The sequence below is a fragment of the Babylonia areolata genome, chromosome 14, assembly GCF_041734735.1.
Source record: "Babylonia areolata isolate BAREFJ2019XMU chromosome 14, ASM4173473v1, whole genome shotgun sequence".
Lineage (NCBI taxonomy): Eukaryota > Metazoa > Mollusca > Gastropoda > Neogastropoda > Buccinidae > Babylonia > Babylonia areolata.
The window spans coordinates 33,660,868-33,668,367 of NC_134889.1; the positions used below are offsets into that span (position 1 = coordinate 33,660,868).

At 44.5% G+C, this 7,500-nt stretch overlaps 1 protein-coding gene across 1 annotated transcript in view; it reads left to right on the forward strand.

Moving 5' to 3' along the window:
• LOC143290001 (tolloid-like protein 2) overlaps window positions 1–7,500 on the forward strand; it is a 97,126-nt gene that overhangs the window by 44,229 nt on the left and 45,397 nt on the right. The window lies entirely within an intron of this gene.

The window sequence follows — 7,500 nt, forward strand, 5'->3', positions numbered from 1 at the left end:
TGTAGCCAGTTATGAAAGGCTGGTACCTCTAGACTCAATACATGCGCCTTGAAAATGCAGTTATGAAAGGCTGGTACCTCTAGACTCAATACATGCGCCTTGAAAATGCAGTTATGAAAGGCTGGTACCTCTAGACTCAATACATGCGCCTTGAAAATGTAACTGATAACAATGAAATCATGAGCATATATGTGCCATGTGTTACACAGCCAAAGTGGAATAGGTATTCAGTTTGTATTTCATCATGATCATTATTTCAGTTTGCTTCACCAAATGATGAAAACGTGTTAAGAACACCACCAAAAAACATAAAAAGTGAAACGTAATGAAATGGACTATATTTTAAAAGCGTTCTTTTGTTTTATGTATCCAACAACAAATACAACAACGAAAACGTCATGACACTTGCGACCTACGACTAAAGATTCAACTAGTAAAAGCAGGCATTGCTGAATATGTTAGCCATTCCACTCAATTTTCAGCTTGGAAAACTAAAGTTGAAAAAAAGAAAGAAACACGTAAAAACTGACAAAAATGAAATATTTGTGAATAAAACGACACATTGGCGCATTCACTCACGCACTGCTTCTACTACTACTACTACTACTACTACTCCTGCTGCTGCTATTTCTGCTACGGCTGCTGCCACCACAACCACCACCCCGGCTGCTACTACTGCCACTAACTCCAGTGTTGATGCATCGCAGTCACTATCGCATTCGTATCGATTGCAGTTCTGCTTCCACCCACCTGTTCAGGGTTTGGATCCACTACGTACATGACGCGTCATTATAGACAGGAACTATCTCGTGGTTGACTGTCCAAAACCGATGACAGCGATAACAATGATATGTTGCGCCATCGTCAGCTGGTCGCATCAGGAGCTGCAGCCTTGGGGCGCCGGCAAGTTAGCCTTTGGGAACCATCCCAACGCCCACTGTCCTGAACATCCTCTTGGCCGAGAGAGTGGGGACGCAGCTGTGGGCAAGACACTACTCTCCATTATGAGTAAACTGTAGCCCAGATAGTCGGGACAGCAGTTGCCTCATCTGCTGTTGTGGTGTTTGAATTGGGACATGACTGATTGTCCTACAGACATCATCGGTGGATATAATGCATGTGGCTCCAGAGCCTAAATTCCGAAGCACGCACAGCGGTGACAGGTGGGGCATGGAACGGAACGCCAGCAGGCAGGGCAGGGGTAGACAACTCTGTGTCGCCGATCTCCATGCTCAACTGCAAGGGCGCTGGCGGGTGATCTCCCTTGAATGGATAATATGTCGATCCACTAACTGACACCGGCTTCGCCAAGCAGGTGGCCTGTGATATGTGGCAGTTGGGATATTATTACGACCAATGTGTTTTGGGCTTAAACACACACACACACACACACACACACACACACACACGCACGCACGCACACACGCACGCATGTACACGCACGCACACACACACACACACACACACACACAGAACCAGAATAAGTATACCAGTGAGTGTACGCATATACGCACGCACGCACGTACGGACGTAAGTCGTACGTACATATGGACGCACACACGGGGATGGTTGTCGGGTTTGACAACTACTGTCCATGAAAATGCTCTCGAAACTGCAGGTGTATCACAACAACAACAACAACTACTACAACTACTACAATCTAATAGTAACCTAGTGGTTTAAGCGTTGGACTTTCAATCTGAAGGTCCCGCGTTCGAATCACGGTAACGGCGCCTGGTGGTTAAACGGTGGAGATTTTTCCCATCCCCCAGGTCAACATATGTGCAGACCTGCCAGTGCCTGAACCTCCTTCGTGTGTATACGAACGTCATTGTTCGGTGGGTTATGGAGACACAAAATTACCCAGCATGCATGAACGACGACAGAGTCATCGGCAAATCGATGTTGGTCGTGTAACAGAAAGAAGAAGAAGACTAGGAATGACAATCAGGCTAAGATCGTTCCCTAAAAATCCTTTTGAAACTGCATGTATATCACTACTACTACTACTATTACTACTACTACTGCTACTACTGATGACAATCGGGCTAAGGTCCAACACTCCCTGAAAATGCTCTCGAAACTGCATGTGTATCACTACGACTACTAACTACTAGGGATGGAAGTCGGGCAAAACTCCTATATTCCATAAAAAATACTATCGAACCTACTACTTCTACTTCTACTACTACTACTACTACTACTACTACTACTACTAGGGGTTGTCAGTCGGGCTAAACCCCTACATTCCATGAAAATATTCTTGGAACCTATCAACCTGGTCTTTTTTTTTTTTTTTTTTTCATTCGTGGGCTGCAACTCCCACGTTCACTCGTATACACGCGAGTGGGCTTTTACGTGTATGACCGTTTCTACCCCGCCATGTAGGCAGCCATACTCCGCTTTCGGGGGTGTGCATGCTGGGTATGTTCTTGTTTCCATAACCCACCGAACGCTGACATGGATTACAGGATCTTTAACGTGCGTATTTGATCTTCTGCTTGCGTATACACACGAAGGGGGTTCAGGCACTGGCAGGTCTGCACATACGTTGACCTGGGAGATCGTAAAAATCTCCACCCTTTACCCACCAGGCGCCGTCACCGTGATTCGAACCCGGGACCTTCAGATTGAAAGTCCAATGCTTTAACCACTCGGCTATTGCGCCCGTCAACCTGGTCTTGATTCACGGCCCATCTTGGAGCACAGTCCCTGGTTCTCAACCTCCACTGTATATATCTTTTATCATAGAACCGTCCCAAAATCCCTGTTGCCATTCACCAGCTGCATGCATCACCACCATCATGATCGTCATGAGAGGGAAAAGCTGTGGGAGAGGAAAGCCCGCTTACTTCGTCTCTCGTCCCACCCCCGGAAACGGAGTATGGCTGCCTACATGGCGGGCTAAAAAGACGGTCATACACATAAAAGCCCACTCGTGTACTTTTGGACGAAGGAGTTGCATCCTCACGAGTCTCTGGTCACGTGAAAAGATGAGAGTTTCTGTGAGAAGTGAGCAAGTGAATGTATCGGTGAGTGAGTTCCGGTCATTCTCTCTCTCTCTCTCTCTCTCTCTCTCTCTCTCTCTCTCTCTCTCACACACACACACACACACACACACACACACACACACACACACGCACGCACGCACACACACACACACGCACGCACACGCACACACAACACATACATACACAAACACACACTCACTCACTCACACACAAACAGACAGATAGACACACACACACACACACTCAGTCACTCTCTCTCTCTCTCTCACACACACAGACACTCAATCTCTCTCTCTCTCTCTCTCTCTCTCTCTCTCTCTCTCACACACACACACTCACTCACTCACTCACTCACACACAGACAAATACATACACACACGCACACGCACACTCACACACACACACACACACACACACACACACACACACACACACACACACACACACACACACATGAAGAAGGAGAAGAAGAAGACCAAAGTAAACAATGCAGACGGACGAAAGCAGAATCATGTAATTCAGACAATGATGGACTTGTAATGAACTGACTGAAAATGATCTGTCAGATGTGAACAGGCCAAACTGGTGTCACTCTTCCCTCTCTTAGCCATTTTCCTGCCATTACTCAGTCCGCTCATTCTGAATTCTTGCAATCCACCACACCCATACTTTTCCTGATGTGGTCCCAGCGCCAACAGTCCTCCAGAAGCGACCAGTGACACAGCTTCATGAGATCACAAACCAGAGTGGACCCTGAACTGCTTCTGAGTCATTAATTAGTCTTCACAGCGGACATTGCGTATCGTGTATGGATCTGACCACACACTCCGACACCTTCTTGGCACTGAGGATGGTGGCAGAATGGTTAAGACGCTCATCTGTCAATTCATTGTTCCTTGAGGGTCTGGGTTCGAGTCCCGCTCTTGCCCTTTCTCCCAAGTTGAACTGGAAAATCAAACTGAGCGTCAAGTCCTTCGGATGAGACGATAAACCGAGGTCCCGTGTGCAGCATGCACTTGGCGCACTGAAAAAGAACCAATGGCAACAAAAGTGTTGTCTGGCAAAATTCTGTAGGAGAAAAAAAATCCACTCAGATTCGTAGATACACATATAAACACACACACACACACACACACTCTCTCTCTCTCTCTCTCTCTCTCTCTCTCTCTCTCTTAGTCCCCTCCTCCTTGCCCCCCCCCGCCCCCCCTCGCCTCCACATCAACCGCCCCCCCTTTCCATTCGAATATAGAGAAATGTCGATTTCTAATTAATAATAACAATTATCATTATGACAGAAATGATAACAATCCAAATGATGATAATAATATCATTTATTTTCAGTCTAATATCATCATCTTAGATGAACAGACTATAAATAAATAAACCTAACCTAACATATAAGTTTCAGTTTCAGTTTCACTTTCTCAAGGAGGCGTCACTGCGTTCGGACAAATCCATACACGCTACACCACATCTGTTGAGCAGATGCCTGACCAGCAGCATAACCCAACGCGCTTAGTCAGGCCTTGAGTGCATGCTTACATATTTGTGTACCTATGAAAGTGGATTTCATTTTACGTAATTTCGCCAGAGGACAACACTCTCGTTGCCATGGGTTCTTTTTCAGTGCGCCAAGTGCGTGCTGCACACGGGACCTCGGTTTATCGTCTCATCCGAAAGACTAGACGCTCAGTTTGATTTTCCAGTCAAACTTAGGAGAAAGGGCGAGAGCGGGATTCGAATCCACACCCTCACGGACTCTCTGTATTGGCAGCTGAGCGTCTTAACCATTCTGCCACCTTCCTCCTATAAACATTCATGCACTCAAGGCGTGACTGAACGCGTTTGGTTCTGCTGCTGTCAGGCATCTGCCTAGCGTATGTGGTGTAGCGTATATGGATCAGTGCGAGCGCAGTGAAACCTTCTTGAGACTCTGAAAACTGAGTCAGCTCACTGGTGTTGGATTGTGCCTGTTCTGATTTAGCATGGCCGGGACATCTGCTGCCTTGTCGCACTGAACCAGCGTCCTTTTGAAGTGAAGACCGCAGTCACACCCCCAGGAACATCTTCAGTCGATCAATCGACACCGAGGACGTTGGAAGATGCGGAAATGGAAATTGAAACAAGGTCACCCACCACACGAGCAAGGCATGAAGGAGGATATTTGTTTTATTTTTTTTTAAACAACATTCCTGTGTTTTGAGGTGATGTATATAATCACCGGGGGTGGGACGCGAGGACTGGAGAAAGGTGGTTGACAAAGCTTCGAAGGCGCCCCAAAGGATTCGGAATCTGAGGGATCGGTGACGTGATATATATATATATATATATATATATATATATATATATATATATATATATATATATATATATATACATTGTGTGTGTGTGTGTGTGTGTGTGTAGATATATAGATATAAGGCTAATGTAAGTTTACAGTTGGGCCAACAGCAAAGTGACAGCTGTATTATCAATGGTTTGTCCAATGCAATGGGAAATCACTTACAGATTAGTCTTTTGTGAAGGCCTATGACTCAGTCAAGGAGGCAAAATTGCACTGCCTCTTAGTGCTGCAGCCTTGGGGGCTAGTTGGCCTTTGGGAACCATCCCAACACCGACTGTCCTAAAAGCCTCTTGGCCGAGAGAGTGGGGATGTAACTTGAGCAAGACACTCTCCACGATAATCAAATTCTGGCCCAGATAGTCGGGACAGCAGTTGCCTCCTCTGCTGTTCTGATGGTCACAGTCGAACACAACTGACTATGATACATAAACAAACTATGGCTGATGATGATAGTGGTATGGAAACCCATTCAGTTCAGAAACTACGTTACATGGCTGGACTAACCGCTTCCATTCCTGGTGCATTCCAGCTTGTATCAGCTCGGAGAATTATAGACCGACACAGTTACGAAATGAGAGCAACGCTCAAAGATGCCTCCGTGAAGTCGGTCTTCTTGACTGTGCTGTCCCACTCTTCACCGAGTTGTGGGTTCAAACCCTCAATCTCGCGATCGTAAGACTTCAACACTGATCACTTAAACCATAGTGGCTTTGACCAGACCGGAATTTTGGATATAATGGTATTGAAAGGCTCTGAAACTGTCTTTTTTAAGCATGCCTGTGTTAAATGGTACTGAAGGTCAGTAAGATATTTTCCTTAAAGCAATGCTTGTGTTAAATGGCATCTAAGGTCCGAAAGACATTTTTTTTTCTTAAACCAATTGTGTTAACAAGCCCAGTTTGAAACAACAACACTTTCTTGACATCAAAGTCCCCAGTTTTCTTTCCAAGTTTAGAAATGTGTCAGTAACATATTATACGTCTGTCTATTTATTCTACTTATTGGCAGCATAGTTAGATGAAGCCATTACCTTACGAGTTTAACTTTTGTACGAATCTAAAGAGTATACCTGTCCGCTTCTCAAAGCACACACAGAACTGAAACATGAGCAATTTACTAACTTACATTTTGCCGATGAGGTATTGTTGTGGCTCTGTGGAAAACCTACCATTCCCTGGGAGAGAGCAGCCCGAATTTCACACAGAGAAATCGGTTGTGACAGAAAGAGTAATGCAATACAATGCAAAATAGAAAATAACGAAAATTATGCACGTTGTTTGTGGGGTTTTTTTGTTGTTGTTTTTTTTCCGGTCCAACAGTAATTTGCAGTCAGACAGGTATCTTTCAGTGGTCTCATGGAAATGGCACAGGGAAACAGAGGCCCGCTTCTAAACGAGGACGTTGAATCTCTCTGCCTGCTAGCGTTGGTACAATACTCAAACCCAACCTAGAAGTATTTCCCAAATATATATACAAAATGAATAGATAAATAAATGAATAAACAAAAAAAATAAGAAGATGAAAGTATAGAAAATGATTTTCATCTTCCATTTTGCTATGAAAAAAAAAAAAAATATATATATATATATATACACACACACACACACACACACCAGACAAACGTAAAGCCTTTAGATAACCATGAGCACAAAGAAGTTACCTGGCTGGTCTGTTACGAACAGACAGAAATGATGAATATCAGATCACTCGCCAAGTTTGTTGCGGAAGCAAACGACATAAAGCAAAGCAAATAAAAACGTGGAACGGGTCTGACTTCCTGTTTCATCAGTAAAGCCTGTTGGTCGCCGCTGAATACAACTCATACAGTAAAATTTCTTTTTCTGATTCATCTTATTTCATTCTCTCTCTCTCTCTCTCTCTCTCTCTATTCGATTTCAATTTATACGGTAAAGAATACAAACCGAGTGAACCCATGTCAAACAGCGTGTTCACAATTGAGAACAAAATAGTTGTTCTGTGCTCTCTCTTTCTCTCTCTGTCTCTCTCTCTGTCTCTGTCTGTCTGTCTCTCTCTCTGGTTGATTGATATTTGCTCATGTTACAGAAGAAAGCATGAGGATTAAGACAACAACGATGATTTTTTTTTCCAGAGATTATTAGAATCACAACATACGCGTTCGCGAGC